Source organism: Giraffa tippelskirchi, chromosome 6, assembly GCF_054371585.1.
Source record: "Giraffa tippelskirchi isolate mGirTip1 chromosome 6, T2T-mGirTip1v1.2.pri, whole genome shotgun sequence".
Classification (NCBI taxonomy): Eukaryota; Metazoa; Chordata; class Mammalia; order Artiodactyla; family Giraffidae; genus Giraffa; species Giraffa tippelskirchi.
In genome coordinates, this window is record NC_137280.1 from 42,049,871 (window position 1) to 42,072,173 (window position 22,303).

General features: G+C 40.2%; 1 protein-coding gene across 4 annotated transcripts in view; it reads right to left on the minus strand.

Annotated features, from left to right (window-relative positions):
- Positions 1-22,303, minus strand: part of KCNB2 (potassium voltage-gated channel subfamily B member 2) — a 435,594-nt gene that overhangs the window by 145,778 nt on the left and 267,513 nt on the right. The gene's annotated exons all lie outside the window — the stretch shown is intronic.

A 22,303-nucleotide genomic window follows, 5' to 3' on the forward strand; every position in this document is an offset into this window, starting at 1 on the left:
AAATATTCAGCTCTGTGGTAGAGCATCACAGCTGTCTGATACCAAATAACAGCACAACACAACGACTAAAGAGAAATGTAGTCAAATTCTGGAACCAATTAAAACTACGGGGATAAATGAGGTAGGAGGAATGTAATTAGCCAAACTGAGATCCAGGCAGGCTAACAGGGCTAATAATAGCCTCATCTTTTACCGAGATTTAATAAGGAAATCAGTTGCTTAATTTTTTCCTTCAAATGTTAAGTTTTTCTCTCCGTAGAGTCTGGAGGAAGTGGCTTAAATGACTCTGCATTTGTTTTAGCAAATGTGTTAGATGGGAAATGAGGCCATTTTGCTGCTTTTTTGTTCAATCTCATAGCCGTCAATGGCTCCATCTGGAAAACTTCCACTTCTGCTCCAAGGCTGATTACAAGCCACTTTTTCTTAGATACATTCTCTGATGTGCCCAGATACAGAATCTCCTTCTTAGTGGCTTTACTGCCTTTAACCTACATCTACAGGAGCCCTCACTACACTATATTATGAGCCCTGGTGGCTCAGGCAGTAAAGAATCCGCCTGCAATGTGGAAGACCCAGGTTCGATCCCTGGGTCAGGAAGATCCCCTGAAGAAGGGAATGGCAACCCATTCCAGTATTCTTGCCTGGAAAATTCCACGGACAGAGGAGCCTGGTGGGCTATAGTCCATGGGCTTGCAAAGAATCGGACACAACTGAGCAACTTTCACTACTGAGGTAGTAAAAGTTCACTACTGAGGTGGTGGGGAATCTGTCTTCCTCACTTAGACCTAAGAGCAGGTGTCATGTTATTCATCTTTAGATATCCAGTGCCTCAATCCATGCTTAATAAATATATTTTGAAATTAAGAAATGCTCCAGAAAAAAATTAGGGATCCTGAAAAGTATTTAGAAACAAAATGATCTACACAAATAATGTTATCCCTTTGCTTCCATGCAAACATAAAGAACACACTTAGGTTCACCGTGGGGAAGGGAGAGGGTGGGATGACTTGAGAGAGCAGTATTGAAACATATACATTACCATACATAAAATACATAGCCAGTGGGAATTTGCTGTGTGATGCTGAGAACCCAAAGCAGGTGCTCTGTAACAACCTAGAGGTGTGGGATAGGGAGGGAAGTTTAAGAAGGAAGGGGGCATATATACACCTATGGCTGATTCCTATTGATGTATGGCAGAAACCATCACAATATTGTAAAGTAATTATCTGCCAATTTATAAAATAAAATTTTAAAAAAGATTGTAGACATTACATTATATGTATTTTACCACAATACATATAAAATTTATTAAAAAAAAAACCATATCCCTGGAGGAAATGGGGAGAGGGATAAATTGGGAGATTGGGATTGACATATACACACTGTGTTGTTGTGTTAGTAGTTCAGTTCAGTCGTGTCTGACTCTGTGACCCCATGGACTGCAGCCCACCAGGCTCCCTCTGCTCATGGAATTCTCCAGGCAAGAATACTGGAGTGGGTTGCCATGCCCTCCTCCAGGGGATCTTCCCAACCCACAGATGGGACCCAGGTCTCCTGCATTACAAGCAGATTCTTTACCATCTGAGCCACCAGGGAAACTCCATATACACACTGGTATATAAAAAATAGATAACTAACAAGGACAGGAACTCTACTCAATTCCCTGTAATGACCTACATGGGGAAAGAAACTAAAAAAAGAGTGGATATATGTATATCCATTCACTTTGCTATACAGCAGAAAGTAACACAGCACTGTAAAGCAATTACATACTTCAACAAAAATTTTTAAAAAGTAAGGTGTCGTATTATCCAACCTTTAAAGTTTAGGTCTAAAACCTAAACTATAGTTGGCGCAACATCCATCTTCCCAAGGGGGCTCACCAAAATAGGGTTCAGGGGAGATCAGTGAATATATTCTATTCTTTTTACAAACAGATAAAAGGAACATTGCTGTCAGTAAAGATAACTTAGGTTTTTAGGATAACCATCTATAAAAGGGGGTTTGTGATGACCCAATATGCTATATAACATGTCTATTTCAGTCAAGTAATGGCATCGTTGAAACACAGGGCTCTAGCAGGACTTAGTAATGGTCCCATCCTCTCTAGGTCTAAGAGGGATTTATCAATAGCTTGCATTGTTTTCCCTAAGAGGAAACATAAGATTTAAGTCAGGATTTTTCCCTTTCATCTTTTGAGCCACTGGTGAATCGTCTCACACAGGAAACAGAATGAATGTAATGTGAGGAAAACAATACAAAGAGCTTCTTGCACCAACCTCAGATGGAATAAAAGTTTCCTTCGTTCAGGAAGACTCTGAACCTGCAGGGAAGTTTTAACTCTTGGATGGCATCCTTATTATCGGAAGCCAAACACCAGAATATTGGGGGCCATTTTTATCATCAGTAAAAGCAACATCACTCTGTGAAGTGTCACTTCAGAGGGAGAGTTGGAAATTCTATTTGTTGTGATAATAAACACAACTGCAGCCAACTGCATCCTTGCCCTTGGATGGCGGGTTAGGAGACAAAAATATCTATGAAAAGGGAGTAGAGATTGTGTCATTGGCAAAACTTATTCATTGACTCCCAACAGACAAATTTGGCTTCCTGGGTGGCGCTAGTGGTAAAGAATGTGCCTGCCAATTCAGGAGACGTAGAGACATGGGTTCGATCCTTGGGTCGGGAAGATCCCCTGGATGTTCCCAGTTCAGTATCCTTGCCTGGGAAATCGCACAGACAGAGGAGCCTGGTGAGCTACATCCATGGGGTTGTAAGAGTCGGACATGACATTGAGATTAAACCACCAACAGAAGGTAATGGACCTTCTATGGAGTTCTAAGATAAAGTCATATTTTCTCAAATATGGAGCCTTGGGGAGCTAGAGACACTGACTCAAGTGGGCTACTGGCTTCACTGGAGATTCTTTACAAACATTCATAGGAATAAACAAGCTATCTCAGGAATATTTAATTCAAATTTATTTAATAATCAAAAATTATGGGCCAAGACATGTAGTGTCCCATAATTAAAAACAACTCCATAAACATTCATGAATTATAGTTGAATAAAATGAAGAAGCGTAGCAAGTTGTATTTTCCACTGAATACATTTTTTTGAAGGAGGTATACTGTTATATTCTAATGACATGATGCTTCTTCCAAGCTAGGTTTCTAACAGCTTTTTTTTCTTCTGTCTTCTTCTACCTATGAAGATATTATGAAAAGCAAAACAACAAACATTCATGCACACACACACACATACACCTCAAGGTGTTTCATGGACACTTGGGTAAAAGCCTGATTCTCCATCTAAATATAGATAGTGCTGATCATTTCAGTCCCATGCTCAAAAACTTTCCAAATCTAAGGCTTACAGATGAAACTCAAACTTACTAACTTGGTTTTCACACTGGGCCAGCCTCAACCAGCCATCCAGATGGACTCTTATTCTCCCTTTGCATCAATGCACTAGGCAAAACCTTAGCCCTTTTTGTACACCACAGTGAGGTCTTCTGGTTTCTGGAAGTGCTAAAGAACTTTATTTTATCACTGTTTTGAAAGTAAACATATGAAAGGCTAAGAAAATTTATTTCATCAGTGCTTTGAAAGTAAATAATTTTTATTTAAATATTACTATGTTTTGTGAAGTTCTGAAGACCAAACACGTATTGGAGAATAATAATAAAGTGGTTAGGGGCAGTATGTTTTGGTTGAAAAGAGTCGAGTCCTTTATTTATCTATTATTTAGATTTTAGACTAGGGGTCAGAAGGAAAGTATTATTATTCTGCTGTATAGTTAAGAAATTTAGCTATATCAAATGCCTTGATTTGCTCAAGGTATCAGCACTAGACTGATATTGAGGAAAAAGTTATTCTCCAGTACATTTCATCTGACTTTCTGAATTATGCAAAACAAGTGTGGTGATATGACCAGAGGTCATCCACAAGAGTGGAGAAGATGGTAATGGGCCATTCTCTCACTTTCTTCACATAAGGTACGTGTAGCTGGAATGTCTGCATTTCTGAACTAAGGTCTTTAATTAAGAAAGCTGTGCCATGAGATTCCCATTTTGACACAATAATTGAGCCCAGCTGAGGTGGTGCTATGTTGAAGACATGGTCTTAGAGAAGAACCACTCAGGAGACTGCAAGAAGAGCGATAGTAAGAGATTCTCTTTACTTATTTGTCACTTCCTTGACTCACCAGGTAGTCATGTGGGAATATGCTTATCCGGGGCCTCTTCCCCTAAAAATCCATTCCTTATAGGAATCTGGCCAACCATCTGTATCAATCCACTAGAAATCTACCACCCTGGACTGCATGGCGTGGCATCCTTGCTATTAGGGCAGGTCACATTGTACCAGTGGGGCTGGATGAAGTAGGGAACTAGAAATGGAAAAGAAACCAGTAGGTTTGTGTGTGTGTCTGTGTGTGTGTGTGTGTCTGTGTGGTGGGGTGAAAGGTGGAGATGGGCCTGGCATGAGGGAGAGTGGGCTTTCATTATCCCACCAAAAAGAAACTCACCATTTATTAGCATCTTTGATATTATAATTCCCAAATGGCAGAGCTAGGTTTTAGCCTCACCTACTTTTAGGTTGGAAAAGATCCTGATGCTAGGAAAAACTAAAGGCAAAAGGAGAAGAGGGCAGCGGAGGATGAGATGGTTATTTAGCATCACTGACTCAACAGACACAAATCTGAGCAAACTCTGGGAGATAGTGAAGGACAGGAGAGCCTGGTGTGCTGCAGTCCATGGGGTCACAAAGAGTTAGACACAACTTAGCGACTGAACATCAACAAAGTTTTAGGTTTCCAGGAATAGCATAACAGAATAATTAAAGAAAAAGTCTACATTTACAAGCACTTATTGAACAATTCTATAAGGAAGGCATTGCTCTCAGTGCTACGGTATGTGTGATCCAAAAAAAAAAAAAAAATGCGTAAAGAACCTGTCTTGAGGAAAAGCTTCAGTTCCAGTGGATGCGTCAGAGCATTCACGCTTGGGTCCCTGAAGAACTGCATGTAGGTTTCAGGTTACCATTGAGAGACAGAGTTTTGGGGTGAAATACTATCTTTGTAAGCTGGTCTTAAGGCCCAGCAAAGGAAATTCCCATGGGTATCACACATTGAGGTTAAGCCTGCAGAGTTCCAGGCCTAGGGCTATTTTCTTCAAACCTATAAAAATGCAAAATATATAAGTTGTCTCTCAGGATCAGGGACAGACAGAATTATTGTAGGTTTTCCAAACTTGATCCATCATCTAGCATTCTGATAAAAATAATTTGAAAGAAAGGACTCATTATATGCATATTAAGAAGGGAAAAGATGGGCAAAGAAGGGCAAAGAATATTGCAGATGACAAGTCGTGGGGGGAAGGTGTCCAGAAAATGGTTTGAGACAGAGACAAAACTTTAAAAGTCTTGACCGTAAGAAACAATTAAGAAAAAACCGAAAGACAACAAGAACCCTCTTTTAGCTCTTTGTCCACCTCTTTCTCCCCAACTTCCCAAAAGACGATCATGGGGTATATCCCAGTAGCATTACACAAGCCCTTGAGAGTTGTCATGGACTAGCCACAGCTGGCAAAATCATCATCTGGTTTAGGCCACGTCACTGTGAGTGATGTGGATAATTGGTTTCGCGGAGCCATGCTTTGTCAGCAAAGGATCACCCCAGAAGAATGAGAACACGCTCTAAACCTGGCAGGTGTTCGAGGTAAAATCCCACAAACCTCATCTCACAGTATTAAGCTATTCCCCTTTGTAGCACATTTTCTTGGTGATAGAATTAAAAATATGAGTAGAATAAGTTGATCAAATTAGAGAAGTTAAAAGCCAAACTCCTTAGTCTAGGCAAGCACCACTGGACAGGCTTCCTCTGAGCACAAAGAGCCTGGAGGATCTGACCCCAACACCAATGGGGTCACTTTTTGTTTTTTAATTGCACTCATAGCTTTGCTGTGGCTGCTAAGTCACTTCATTTGTGTCCAACTCTTTGTAACCCCATGGACTGTAGCCCTCCAGGCTCCTCTGTCCATGGAGTTCTCTGGGCAAGAATACTGTAGTGGGTTGCCATCCCTTCCTCTAGGGGATCTTCCCGACAGGGATTGAACCTGCATCTCTTATGTCTCCTGCGTTGGCAGACAGGTTCTTTACCACTAGCGCCACCTAAGAAGCCCACACTCACAGCTTTGGGGGTAATTTATTGTCAGTGTTAAAAGTGTGAAACCAGAAGATCCAGTTTCTGAGATGATAAAATAGGAAGGTTCATATCACTGTATAGGTACTTTTATAAAAGTCATAGCTGAGACTGCATTGATAGATCCTTCAAACATCTTTTTTTTTTTTAATTAATTAATTTATTTGGTTGCTCTAGGCTTCCCTGAGTGGTGCAGTGGTAAAAGAATCTGCCTGCCAATGCAGAAGACGCAAGTTTGATTTCTGGGTTGGGAAGATTCTCTTGGAGAAGAAAATGGCAACCCACTCCAGTATTCTTGCCTGGGAAATCCCATGGGCAGAAGAGCCTGGTGGGCTACAGTCCATGGGGTCACAAACAGTCAGACACGGTTGAGCAACAGAGCACAGGTCTTAGTTGCAGCATGTGGGATCTTATAACTGAAGCATGTGGGATCTAGTTCCCTGACTTGGGATCGAACCCTGGGGCCCCCTGCATTGGGAGGAGGAATCTTAGTATTGGACCACCAGGGAAGTCCCCAAACATCCTTTAAGACACTCTGAATAATACTTTCAAATTCAGGTAAATAAGGATTTTCCTTTAGAGATGACAAATGTCATTGCTGGCATCACCTGAATTGTGAAAGGATGAGCATAAAAGATCTGAAGTTGTTATTGTCTCATCTCGTACCTCATATATCATATCATGTCATCTTTATTAACCTACGGAGGTCATGGTGTGCACAATTTGTAGCTTATAGAGACTTTCACACACTTGATCCCAATTGACCACTGGATTCATGTAAAAACAGCTGTAAGAATATCCAGCAAACTTTCTGCTCAGTAATTTTCAGATAATAACTTTTCTGGACACTTGCAAAATGCAATCAGAATTCCCTATGTGAGTCATACACACACAGAAGCATACTTTCCAGTTGGTTGTAAGTGATAAGCAGCGATAAGAATTTGGTGACAAAGTTCTCATTTAATTACTTTAGCCACAATAAGATCTAAAATATCCTTGTTTGGCTTATTTATTCTGTGCAACAGATTAAAAACTATTTTCCTGGTATTCATTTCCAGAAGAGCTTAATAGAATATCTTGATTTTGTAATTTTTAGTAAGTTAGGGTAAATCTGATTAGACTGAATAGGCACATAAATCCCAAACTAATTATCTCAATAAATGCCCTGCAAGTTTACAAATTCTCCCATTGTACCAGTGAGAAGCTGAATATCATCATTACTTCAAAATTTGACATGAGTCAGTATTTTGAAACTGTTCTAAAGTCACAGGAATAGTGATAAAATAACACATTTGTTTTCTATTTCTTTGGAAAGTTACCAAATTTCTAGCTGTACAATTAACATCAGTCAGCTGTTTGTTTCAATAAAGAAAGAGAAAGTTATTTGGCTCTATATCCTTTTAAACCAAAGATCATCTTTTTCATTTTGCTCTTCTGTATTTGTGATGAAAATCCAGGAATATGTAAGAAACGTTAGATATTGGTTGTAAAGAGCAAACCTGAATTTGTAATAGTTCAAACACAGATGATCCCAATGGCTCCAAACAGGTGGTCACCCCATGACAAACAAACCTGAACAAATATTTCCCTCAGTAAATATTTCCTGGTGATATAAAAGATCACGGGTCATAAATGTGATGCTTAATGTAAGGCATGCCAGATGGAGCCTTCAAAGGGTGACTCTTATGATCTATTTACGACTGCAAGAAGGGAGCTTTACTTCTGTGGTCTACTTTTTCCTGGGTGTTCAACACTATATTGCAAGTTGAACAATAGCTTCTGAGGGCTATGTATTCATCTTTCCGTCATTGTGAACAAAAGACTCACCTTTTTACATACACTCTAAAATTACAGGAGCTAATTTCGTTACTGATGCATCATTCTAAGCATCTGTGAGCGAGACTCTCGCTCACTTGATGTAGGAAGAGGGACAGAAATATGCTGCTCCTAGCAATGGATACACAGACATAGATAACAGACTCATGGACGTGGCGGTGGAGGGGAGGAAGGAGAGGGTGGGATGGATGCAGAGAGTAACATGGAGACATACATTATTGTATGTAAAATAGAGAGCCAATGGAAATTTACTGTATGACTCAGGGAACTCAAACAGGGGCTCTGGGCTCTGTAACAACTAGAGGGGTGGGATGGGGAGGGAGATGGGAGGATGGATCAAGAGGGAGGGGAACTATGTATAGGTACGACTGATTTATGCTTATGTTTGGCAGAAACCAACAAAATTCTGTAAAGCAACTATCTTTCAATTAAAAAATGAATTAATTAAAAAAAGAAAAAAGAAATATGCTGCTTCTTTATCATGAGCGTGAATAATGGTAGCGCGAATGTTTTTTGACTCTGTTTAGCATGTGCTTAGAGTATCTTCAGGGATTCTGCACTATCTTAATTTTTTACAGTTGACATTAATATGGAACACTCAGGACATTTGAGGGATGAAATTCTAGTTCTAGTTTTTTGGTTTATTTTTGGAAATGAAGATTTCTGATAATAACTAAAGTCAAGGTAACAATAATCTGTGTCTGATTTTTTGTAGTCATTAAAACAGCTGGCCCCTTTAATTTTAAACAAATTAAAGTTGCTTTTAAATATCTTGCGGGACTTCCGTGGTGGTCCAGTGGTTAAGAATTGCCTTCCAGTGAAGGAGATGTGGGTTCGATCCTTGGGCGGGGAACTAAGATCCCACATGCCCTGGGGCAACAAAGACCCAGGGCAGACAAAACACACACACACACACACACGAAAACAAACAATATAAAACTTAGTGTTCCACTCACATTATACAATTTTCAGTGGAAATCTCAAACTAGCAGTAGAAAACAATCAGATAATTTATTTGACAGGTCTTTTTATGAATTTGTTTGTCTATTTCCAAAGTAGGTCGTTTAATTGATTAAATTTCTAGCTTCCCCTGTAACTGCTGTTTCTTACATATCAGTTCTCTTAGGTACCACTGAATTTTTTAAGAGAAAGGGAAGTAGAAAGTATGCAAAATTTACTGAGTCACTGTCTACTTTGGAATGTATTCACTTACCGTACTTTAGAAAGAAAAGTGCTTTTTTCTGTGTTGTTATCAGAACTCTAAATCTTAGTTATATTGTAATGATGCTGCATTTTGCACACCACACATACACACCCCTTTATCACCTTCACCTATACGTTTTCAGTCCAGATCTATTTTTCAAAAAGATCCAGTCCACTTACTCACTTACTCAGATCCAGTAAGTGAGGCTGATTCCATATCCTTTGCCTATACCACGTCAAGCCTGAGCATTTCTCCCTACCCGGTCCAGAATAGGACAAATCACCACCATCTCTATTCTGAAATGCTGAAATTGCCTCTTAAATGATTTCCTTCCTTTTGATCTTGTTGTATCTATCCCAATCCATTTTCCTGAGTGATGCCACCTCCTTGTTTAAGCCCATTCAGTTAGTTACTTCTCATTACATATAAAATAAAATTCTGCACATCGCTTTTAAAGCCTTGCTTGGAAGTTAAAGTGTTAGTCGCTCAGTTATGTCTCACTCTTTGTGAACCCCATGGACTGTAGCCTGCCAGGCTCCTCTGTCCATGGGATTCTCCAGGCAAGAATACTGGAGTGGGTTCCATTCCCTTCTCCAGGGGATCTTCCCGACCCAGGAATGGAACTCAGGTCTTGAGCATTGCAGGCAGATTCTTTACAGTCTGAGCCAGCCACCAGGGAAGCCAAAAGCCTTGCTTAGTAGGTCTCATTCGTTTCTGCAAATGAGGAACATGTGGAGAAAACTCATGTTGAAACCCCTGAGATTTTTAATCCACGGATCTGGGGTGGGCCTAGGTTTTGGGGTTTTTGTTGTTGTTGTTGTCTGTTTTGTTTGTCTGCCCCAGAATGCACAGTCAGGGTTGAAAATATTTCCTATATGACTAGTCATCTGCCTATCTCTATGTCCATGTGTCCTCTGGCTCTTGCTTTCTTTCTTGATATTTTAGCTCCAGTGGCCTCTGCTGTACTAAGACCATTTCTGCTTGGAGACTCGCTCTCTCCCCAGATTTTCTTAAGCCTGGCTCCTCTTGTCATCCAGTTCTTAGCTCCATGTCACCTCCTCAGAGATGCCTCCTCTAACCACTAACTCCCAGGTAACCAACCACTCACTGGTTTCTATCACACTCTCTGTTTTTCCGTCATAGTCCTTGTTGCTTCTAGTCTGTTTGTTCCTTCATTTTTGCTGATCCCTTAAGACTGTAAGTTTGACAAAAAGCAGGAATCAACCTCAGTACTTAAAATGATAGACTGCCAACAAATAGTTGATAAGTGAACAAATCAATGTGCTATCAGTGTAATTATGAGAACATATGAAAGAATATTTGAAACTGGTACTTTCCTGGAAAATCTGGGGCATTTTTGTTGTTTGCTAAATTTTTAACTTCAAAACTGCATCAGCAGTTTCTGATTGGAAGCATCATTCTTTGGTTTGAGGAGGGGAGAAAGAAGGGGTTCTTTTCTTTCCTCAATGTTCTAACTGCTTAAATTTTAAGGTATTTAATCAGTCAGGATCAAAAATACCCTGGGACCTATAGGTTTATTGATAAGTGTTATTGACCCATCACCAGGCTGTTTTCCACCATCTGGCTGATAATATACAGAAGATCAAGGCAGGTCATTTAACTGAGGATTCTTGTCTGTCTTGTAAACACATGATTTAGTTCTGAGTCTATCATGGGGTGATCACATGGTGGAACTCAGGGATTTTTAACCTTGGCTGCACATTAGAACCTTCTGGGGAATTAAAAATGTGTACATATTCTTGGATTCTACAAGAGGATAATTAAAATAGAAGTTCTGATTATAAGGCACTGGCATTTTTTTAAGTTTTTTCTCCCCCCGAGGCTTCCTCAAGTGATTCACTATGCAGGCAAGTTTAATAGACAATGACAGTCAACAAAATTTGGCCTGGGGTGAGAATGAAAGCTTATTAAATATGCTAATACAGGTAGAACATATCTCCAACAAGAGAAATTCTTTGCTGACAACAGGCATGTCTACTTTTTACCTTGAGACATATTGATTTTCACTTCATTGTCTTACTCTACAAAGTCACCAATGCCATTAGTGGTCATTTTTTTTTTTTTTTGAGAAAAAATATTTTTAAAGTTCTGATAAGCCAGAGAAATGCAGAATATTCATTGTCTTGAGAGGGACAGAGTGGTTTTGTTAGCTCAACTATCTGGCAGCAGAAAGGCGGCCTGGGGCAATGCAGAGACAGGCTTCAGGCAAGAGTTGAGTTTGACACTCTGCAGTTTACCAGCTCTGTGACCCTGGATTAGTTACTGGGCTTTTCTTAGCCTCATTGATTTTTGCTGCAAAAAACAAACAATAACACTTCCTCATTGGATCGTTACAATAAACATGGGTAAATATGGGTAGTGTGTTAAAGGGCCAGGCATGCCTGGCGATTTTTTCCTTCTCTCCCTGAATTGCAGGTATGCCCACTGATTGTTGTTTAGTTGCTAAGTCCTGTGTGACTCTTTTGCGACCCCAAGGACTATAGCCCGCCAGGCTCCTCTGTCCATGGGATTTCCCAGGCAAGAATATTGAAGTGGGTTGCCATGTCCTTCTCCAGGGAATCTTCCCAACCCAGGGACCCAACCCACGTTTCCTGCACTGGCAGGTGGATTCTTTACCACTGAGCTGTACCCACAGACAAAAGAAGTGTTTGAAATGTTGATTGTTATTGATTCATTTTTGCAGGACAAATTTCACTTTTAGGCCTAAAAGGTGTTATCTCATCTTACTCTAAGTCTTTTCTCATCTTCACTTTGCAGGTGAGTATGGATCACCCTGGTGCCTCCTACATAGGTAAACAAGCCAGGAAACTTAGAGGTGAAAGATCCATGAACGCGTTGGTTGCTCTCAAATGATTATCAGTCAGCATTTCATGAAGAGAGGTGTCTGTTCAGTGTAACTGGCTAAACAGGGCCCTGTCAACTCAGTGAGGCTGGCTTGCTCATCCTGCCCATGGTCTTCCTTGAAGGAGTTAGGGAAGCCTGGAAGGAGGCACTTTTCACAGCTCATTAGCATCCTACAGGGGGTCAATGTGAAGATGAATGCGCTATGTGCAAATGTTCACCCCTGTTTCTTAGAACTCTAGACCTCTCCTGTCTGAAATTTAGAAAAAGGGGTCTCTGTTACAGAACCAAACTTGGGTCCACTTACACAGTAAAGCCAATCTACTGACACCAGGTTTCGGTGGAGGAAAGTGCAGCGTTTACTCCTTGCCAAGCAAGGAGTCCAAGGCAGCTCGTGCTCAAAACTCCCGAACTCCTTGCTGAGTTTCACAAAGCATTTTTATTTATTTATTATTTTAAATTGAGATACAGTGGGTTTACAATGTTCTGATAATTACTGAAGCAAAGCATTTTTAAAAAATGATTAAAAAAAGATTTTTTTGGGGGGTGGGGGAGCTGCATGGCATGCAAGATCTTAGCTCCCCAACCAGGGATTGAACCCACACCTCCTACGTTGGAAGTGCAAAGTCTGAACCACTAGGCCATCAGGGAGGTCCCTGCAGCAAAGCATTGTTAAAGACAAGGTGAGGGAGGGGAGGCCCAGGGTGTGTGATAAGCTCATGCACAATTCTGACTGATTGATGATGAGGTAAGAAGGTGGTGTCCCAAGGGCTAACATTATCAATCCTTAGGCTCCAGTGGGTCTGGGGTCATCAAATAGTTGATGTCTTCCATTTGGTGGGGGTTTTAGCATTGTTAAAATAACTCAGGGAATGTGTATCAGATGCTGTTATTTACGTACTTCAGAGAGGGACTAAAGCCCAGGATATGAGGGAGGAGGTCTGTCCTAGGAAGGCTCCACAGGTTCCTGCTCAGTTACATAATCAGTCTCTAACATTTTGTCTCATATTAGCTATCCTGAACATTTCAGTCAAATCTTGGTGATTTTTCCCTCTCAATGTCCCAAACATGCAAACCTTTGGGAGGAGTCATTTGGTTACTCTCTCTTCCTTTACCTGGTCATTGTGTATTCATGGAAATGCTCAAATAGGATGTGTTCTTTATTCAGATTATTAACAGACTAATAAGACATTTGCATTGACATTGATAGAAAAAGCATAATAAAAGCAGGCTGAACCTGATACTCTTTAGGAGAGATATCTTTATAAATGCTTTTATATTAGCTGGACATAGAGTAAGCATAGGAAAATCTTATATATGAATTTCAAGTGCAAACAGATTTTGTGTATCACTAGCAAATGAAGCAAAACTTAAAAAAGGATGTCCGTATTGTGTTTTTCAAAGGCCTTTAAAGTTAAGATTCTGTTTGATTCTTAATAGTTAGGATATTATTAAAAACATTAAATGTAATGGGGAAGACCCAGCAGAGCTCCCTTGATTCTTCTTCCCTGATGGCTACTGTCACAGAACCATCTTTCCCCCAGCACCCAGGTTCTTGAAAACATACTCGTTGCCTGAGGTTTTCATTCCTTCACTTCCATGACCCACTTCAATTTGGCATTTGTCCTCACATTCTGCTGAAGCCACTGTAGCAGTGTCACCAGTGACCTCCTAATCATCAATTTCAATGGATATTTAAGAGATCCTCCTTACTCAACCTCTGTGGCACTGAATCCCATTACCCCCTTGAATTCTCTTGGCTTCCAGAATGCGCCTCTCTCCTGGTTCTCCTGCCTTCTTGATCTCCCCAGGGTCTTCATCTACTCTGTGTTCCTCTGAGAGCTGATATGGGTGGATTCTCTTTCCTTGAGCTGTTCCCCTGGGGCTTTGATTTTCTGCCTTGAACTGAACTGTCACCTACAGATGTGATGGTAGCTCTACATGCCCTCTTTCCAGTCCTGATGTCTTCCTTGGAGCTCCTGACTCCATTTCTGTTTGTCTACAGGTGACACTCACTTAGCTATCCCATCAGCAACTCAAAAGAAATCATTCTAAAGGGAACCCCATCATTCCCTGCTGAGCCCAAGCCTCCTCCTGCTTTCCCTCCCTTGCTTCAGAGCACAGAACTGCACTCCATTCTTTGAGCTAGGAACCTGCAAGTCAGTGTTTTCACTTGACTCCTATCTGATTAGATACAAACTACTGGCAAGACTGAGCTTCCCAAGTGGTTCAGAGGTAAAGAATCTGCCTGTCAATACAAGAGATGCCAGAGACATGGGTTCTGTCCCTGGGAAGGGAAGATCCCCTGGAGGAGGAAATGGTAACCTACTCAACTACTCTTCCTGGGAGAATCCCAGGGACAGAGGAGCCTGGCAGTCTACAGTCCATGGGGTCATAAAGAGTCAGGCATGACTGAGCGGCTGAGCACGCACACACACTGACAAGACTATTTCTTTCATCTACTTGTAGTAGTAGACTGGTCTTTGTTTCTCTAAATGCTGCAACTCTCTGATACACCACCCTCCATAGCCCAGCTATCTTGATGTAACAAAATAGAAAGCATATCTCATTTCCTAGGTCTTTGAGCATTGGTTCTCACACTGATCTCACAAAGGGCCATGCCCTGATACATGTCCGACTCACCATGCCTGAGGAAGCTGTGTTCCTTTACATCTCTCAGCTTTGCTACATTCCTGCTTTGTCCTCCTCCAATTGGACAATTTCTATCTATTCTACAAGATTCAGCTCAGGAGTAACCTCTTCTATTAAGTATTTCCCTGGCTCAGAGGGACTTAGATCCTCTTTTGTGCTCCCAGAGCAAAGAGGTAGCACGGACTGTGATTATGAAAATGCCCCTTGGGACTTCCCTGGTGATCCAGTGGTTAAGAAGCCACCTGCCAATGCAGGGGACACGGGTTTGATCCTTGGTCTTGGTCTGGAAAGATTCTATATGTTGCAGGGCAACTAAGATCATCTATCACAACTACTGAGCCTGCTCACCCTAGAACCTATGCTCTGCAACAAAAGAAGCCACCACAGTGAGAAGCCCGCACGTTGCAATGAGAGAGTAGCCTCTGCTCACTGCAACTAGAGAAAGCCCAGAGCAGCCAAATAAATAAATAAATAATTTTTAAAAAAGAAAAGTAAATGCCTTCTGAAATTAGACACAAGTGAGTTCTCCTGTGAGCTCAAATACTTCACAACTCTGAGCCATTGGACCAGACACCTAATCTCTCTAAACCTATAAAATGTTGCTAGTAAGTCCTTAACTCAGTATTTTTATAAATATTAGATGAGACGATGAATATAAAACAGTTGGCATGGAAACTGGAATATCATAGTAAGCACCCAATAAATGATATTTATTATTACATTTTCACAGCAGTTAATCTTACAAAAAACAACTGTGTACTGTGTTTCTGATTTATTATATTACTTACATGTTTGCCTTTTCCAAAGGTCTCTGAGCTACTATAACGTTATGCTCTAGGAACTATTTGCTCTGAACTCTTAGTGTTTGCACATAGAAGGTAATCAATGACTTTTTTCCCTTCCAGTTTTATTGAGGTATAATTGATAAATAGCACTTTATAAATTTAAGGTGTATGGCATAATAATTTGACTTACAGATATCATGAAATGATGACCACGGTAAGTTTAGTGAACATCCATCATCTCATATGGATACAAAATTAAAGAAACAGAGAAAATTTCTTCCCTGTGATGAGGACACTTAGGATTTACTCTCTTAACTTTCATATATGGTATGACATTCTGCAATGTTAATTGTATTTATCAAGTTGTACATTACCTCCCTAGTTCTTACTTATCTTACAAGATAATTTTGTACTTTTTGACTGCCTTTTTAATGAATGAATAGGAGAACAAATGAATGTAAAATTAAGGAGAACAAGTCTGATTTTGCTTGATATTTATTTTATCAAGAAAGCTCAGACTAGCTATTGAGCAATATTATATTAGCCTTTGATAGATCCTCTTGAAGAAAGCAGATGAGGAGGTCATTTATAATTTGATCTTCTATGTGGATCTAGAGAAAAAACAAATTAAACAACAATTGCAGTTTCATACAGTGGATCAGTAGACTTAGCTATGGAACTAAGATTTTCTCCTGAATCTATATCACTATGAACTGAATCATTTTCTCTTTTTGGGTTCAGCCTACATGTTGCATCCCAAAGCTATTTCTAAGTTCCAATCATTATAACTAGAGTACAAATACACCTGATGTTATAGACTGAATTGTGTGTCCTCAATTTATATGTTAAATCCCTAAGCCCCCAATGTGATATTATTTGGAGACAGCATAAATTAAGGTTAAATCAGGTCATAAGGCTGGGGCCCTAATCCTATAAGACTGATGTCCTTATAGAAGGAAGGGGAAGGGGAAGAACACCACAGCTCTCTCTGTCTCTTTGCACATACAGAGAAAATGCCAGGTGAGGACACAGTTAGGAACCACCTGTAAGCTGAGGAGAGGTCTCAACAGAAACCAGCCCTGCTGATACCTTGATATTGGGCTTCCAGCCTCCAGAACCATGAGAAAATAAATTTCTATTGCTTAGGTCATCCAGTCTGTGGTATTTTGTCACGGCAGCCTGAGCTGACACCTGGGTTACAACTTTTGCTATAATAATAAAGACATATAAATTGATATTGTTTTTTAAGGGTTTAATGTACTACCATACATGAACCCTATGCCAAGTCCTTAATATGCATTATTTCTTAAATTCTTTTGACAAATTTAAGAAGTGGATACTAGTTTATTATCATCATTTTACAGATGAGGGAATGGAAGATCAGAATAGTTAAGCAACTTGCCCAAAGATACAGACAAGAGGCGTCAGTTCTGGAATTCAGGATGCCTGTCTTCAGAGCCTAGGTGCTCAACTACCACATTATACAGGGAAAACAAATTATCTGATATGAGCAAGAATAGTAGTTAGTGGTTAATAAAAAATTAAAGTAAGAAAATTAGTAAGAAAAATAATATTGATACATAACTTAAAATGCCACTTTAATGTAAAATGCATAAATGCATATGATAATGTCTGTGTGTGCTCTAGAGAGGTTGGATGGGGAGGAAGGTGGGAGGGGGCTTCAAGAGGGAAGGGCCATATGTATACCTACTGCCGATTCATGTTGATGTATGGCAAAAACCATCACAATATTGTAAAGTAATTATTCTCTAATTTTAAAAAATATATTAAAAAAATGCACATTCATTTGCCAATGTTTTACTGGGCAGGGAGGAAGAGAAGACAAGGTGATGATCATTTCTTTGATATGGACCCTTAGTATTCTGCATTATCTTTCTTCCATAGACCATACTCTGAAGTGCATCACTGACAATCTCATTTTCATCCTTTTCAAGTGGAGTGAAAGACCCATGCTAAGCAATTTGTATGCCGATCTCTCTCGATTTTTATATTCCTCCTCTTTCCAATCTTTTAAAGCTGCCATCGTGCTCTGCTCAGCCACTCAATCGTGTCTGACTCTTTGTGACCCCACGGATTGTAGCTGGCCAAGCTCCTCTGTCCATGGGATTTTCCAGGTGAGAATACTTGCATGGGTTGCCATCTCCTCCTCCAGGGGATCTTCACAGGGATTGAACCTGTGTCTCCTGCAGCTCCTGCACTGATAGGTGGATTCTTTACCAATGAGACCCCAGGGAATACCATCCACACCTCATTCGAAAATACTCACTTTAGTGTTCATAAAAGTAACAACCCATTTTCATTGTACTTGTATTTTACAGGCTTGTATACTGTTGAATTGAGTCCCATAAGTATGGTAATTTCAAATGGCATAAACAGGTTGGGAAGCAAATTCAACAGACTCTTAGTAATGGAACCAGGGGTTTCGAGGGAGGAGGAGGTGAGTAGGCATCTTCTTAGCCCTGAATGGTCAGTATCTCTGGGATCAGTCAGTCTATGTTAGAAGAGAATGGAAACCTTGATTAATCTGGCTACATGGTTAAAGGGAGTAGATTAAGAGAGCTTCTGCTGGAGTGATACGCATTCTCCCACACCTCTGACATGTTTGAAAAATAGTATCATATTTATTTAAGCTTCATAAGATAGATTTTGGGCTTCCCTGTTGGTTCAGACAGTAAAGAATCTCCCTGCAATGCAGGAGACCCGGGTTTGATCCCCTGGAGAAGGGAATGGCAATCCACTCCAGTATTCTTGTCTGGAGAATTCCATGGACAGAGCTACAGCCCATGGGGTTGCAAAGAGCTGGACACGACCAAGTGACTAACTCCCCTCCCCATGCTACATTTTAATCTCAGTGTTTTCTTGGAGTGCCTTTCTGTTCTTGGGCAAAGCATCTATCATTTCATGGTTTACTTCTCAGATCAGAGAAAGTAAGAGTCATTTTTTGTTCTGTTTTTGGCTGCACTGCATCTTCGTTGCTGCACGTGGGCTTTCTCTAGTTGTGGCCAGCAGGCTCCTCCTGCTGTGGAGTATGGGCTCCAGAGCATGGGCTCAGTAGTTGTAGCGCACAGACTTAGTTGTTCTGAGGCACATGGGATCTTTCTGGACCAGGGATTGAACCCATGTCCCCTGCATTGGCAGGCGGATTTTCCACTGGGCCACCAGGGAAATCCAAGACTCATTTTCTAACTAAAATTAGAGGCAAAAATGATGAGTCCTTCATCAGTGGAATGGGTTTGTTTACAGTTAGCAAATAATTAGTGTGGAACGTGCTAGCATTCAGCAAGAAAGTATAAGCTTTAATTAATGATGTTCTATCACCTTCACTTGTGAATTTATATAAAACACTATATTCCTGAGCCCTTGGAGATGTGCTCATGGTGAAGAAAAATGGGAAAAGTGATGCCTGTTCTTCTTTAAGAGCCTTTTTTTTCAAATGATTGAGTGTTATTCTCTCCTATTTTTATTCCATTTCCTTAAAGATGGTTTTTATTTTAGGATAGACATCATCAGTTTTAGATGCTCAGAATGAAGCAAATCTAGGCCCTCAGAAGATATCCTTAAGTTATTCTGGCCCTGAGGAAGCCCATCTGAATTGTCTGATTACATTAAACAGTCGGCCCAATGAATCCAACAGAGGAAGAGTGGAGAAGGCTGCACTCGGTGATAATTCACAGCTTCTGAGCTGAGCCATGGCTGAGTTTACCCATGGAAAAATCTGTCATTGCAGAAAACCTCATGTGGCAGGCAGTCTAGTCTCACACAGAGCTTTAGGACTGTTGTTTGAAGACTGATTACACAGGCAAGGAGAGAGCGGGTATTTTCTTAAGGAGTAAGGTGTTAGGGATGTTCTTAAATGGGGGTATTCTTTTTCAGAGGGCCCCCGTCACTGAACAACCTTCCAGAAGCTATGTATTGTATATTAGTCATTCTAAAATTGCATCTAATCATAGATTCGTCATGAAATGCCTTAGGGATTACAAGCACTCATGAGCAAAATGATTTTTACTCTAAATAATTATTAGTAATGAAATGTATAAGTAATTATTAGTAATGAAATAGATATCTATGTGCATATATACGAATGGCTTCCATCTGTATAGCAAACGATTTATACTGGTAAGTGTCATGCTCTGTGTATCACCAGAGATGACTGTATATATTTCAAATGATACAGCTATGTCAGATCAGACTATAATATTGTTTTTGTGTTTATAGTAGTTTGACATGAAAATCTAGTATAACTTTTGATTTTGTAAGTAGATAAACATGAGCATACTAATTATAAAGATCTGAATAACACCTCTGGCTTTGTTTTGTTTGTTTGTTTTCAGGTTTTTTCCTCCTTCACATTTAATTATGAACAACTCTAATTCTGCAAAAACTAATGACCTTTTTGTGTCTGCAAGGCACATTTTCATACAGAAATACTTTTGAATTTAAAAATGGCATTGCCCTTTTCAATATGCTGGTTGTGGGGAAAGGTCTCATTAAATTTAAACTCCCATTTTGTGTCTCCTCTGGCACTTAATGACATGGCTGACACACAGTAGGTGCTCGATAGTTATATCTTCTACATTAAATTCCATGAGCTGTTGAAATCATTACCAGAGGAAAACAGGTTATGGAGACAAAGTTCCTTTACCTGAGGAGACAATATACCAGAAATTTTGGAAATGGACCAGTAAAACAAATGATTTATTATTCATGGCAGGTATGTATAATCACATAAAACAGAATGTTAGAAAGATACCTGATTAAATGCTACTGTTCTCCCTTAGGGCATAAAACTTCTTTCAATAAAACATGGTAAAACCCGAGCCAATGTTTTTTTCTGGTTTTATCTGAATTGTTAGCTGGATTAATGGTATTCTCTTCCCTGAAAATGCAGAAAAAGGAGCACCGCATATTTTATTATTTTCTTAGTGCCTCTCATTACCCCCAGGATGGACTTGACAGTCCTAGGCAACAGCAAAAAAATGACTAACACAAATTTAGGCAGTTCTCAATTATTCAGAAGCTCATTATCCAGTATGTGGGCTGTTTATAGTTCCTTTTTTCCCCCCTCCCTTTCTCCCACTTTTTGTTAGGAAGAGAAATGTAAGGAAATTAAATGCTTATCAATATAGTTCCTCACTGGTTAGCCGCTTTGATAAAATATTCAGGGTAATTAATTTCTACAATAAGGTTTGGAGATTATCTATGGATTTAAATTATCCCTAGAAATCCTCAGGTTATTTTTAAAATTGTTGCAGCAAGTCACATTTCCCTGATGTTGAAAGAAGTTTAAATGGAGTGACATTGGATTGTAAAGGGTTTTTATTTTTAAACTCTGAAGGCCTAACTAAATTAATTGTAAGTAATAAAATATGGACTAAAATACTGATGGTTTCCATCCATAGAACTCACAATGTATTTTGATGACACAGTCAACCATAGTCAAATGTTTAAGATTCTCATTTCCTTCACCAAACCTGAACTGAGCATGTGCTTAGTGGCATGCTCTGGGCTGGGAACTTAAGATGAATTAAACAGTCCCTTCCCTGCAGTAGATCTTGGTCTTCTGAAACTCCCTGGCAACCAAATCAATAATTATAAAATAATGTGGTGAGTACAATGGTAGAGACTACAGGGAGTATATGGAGTGCTTCGCATTGGTTGCATAACCCAGCCTAGGAGGTAGGGTTGGCTTTCAAAATGGCGGGCAGCTGGACTCATTTTAAAGGATGTTAGAATTCATTGGAGGGCTTCCCAGGTGGCGCTAGTGGTAAAGAACTCATCTGCCAAGGCAAGAGACGTAAGAGATGTGGGTTTGATCCCTGGGTAAGGAAGATCCCCTGGAGGAGGACATGGCAACTCACTCCAGTATTCCTGCCTGGAGAATTCCATGGACAGAAGAGCCTGGAGGGCTATAGTCCATGGGGTCGCAAAGAGTTGGACACAACTGACGTAACTTAGCACACAGTATGCATAGAACTCATTGGAAGGATTGATGCTGAAGATGAAGCTCCAATACCTTGGCCACCTGAAGGGAAGAGCTGACTCACTGGCAAAGATCCTGATGCTGGGAAAGACTGAGGGCAGGAGGAGAATGTTGCAACAGAGGATGAGATGGACGGCTTCACCGACTCAACAGACATGAGTCGGAGCACACTCTGGGAGATAGTGGATGACAGAGGAGGCTGGTGTGCTGCAGTCCATGGGGTTGCAAAGAGCTGAACACAACTTTGCAACTGAACAACAGTAAGAGGGAAAGAACAGCATTTAAGCAAGGGCGTGGAATCTTAAATACTATGGTATATTCATAGAAACATGAGTTTGTTCCTACTCATGGTGTGACTGGAAGCAAATTTTATAAAAAATCTTGGACCATAACTTCTCATTTGGCCAAACTGCTATGTGCATGACGTACAGCAGTGAACAAGAGGTAGGTTTTTGCTCTTAGGAGCTCACATATATTGGAAGCAAAGGAGTAACTTCTCATACTGTGAAGAAAACAAACAAGATGAATGGGACAGAGGGTTAGGGGATGTGGCATGGGCAGGCCTCTTTAGATAGTGAGACAGCAATAGCCTCTTTGAGGAGGTGACATTGAACCATGATGATCAAGGGATTTCCTTGGAAAACTTTGAAAGAGAATTCCCAGTAGAGAGACCATCAGTCACAAAGGCTTTGAGGTAGGAGTAAACTTGAATATGCAAGGACCTGAGAGATGAGTGATTTGTCTGAACAACAGTGAGAAGAG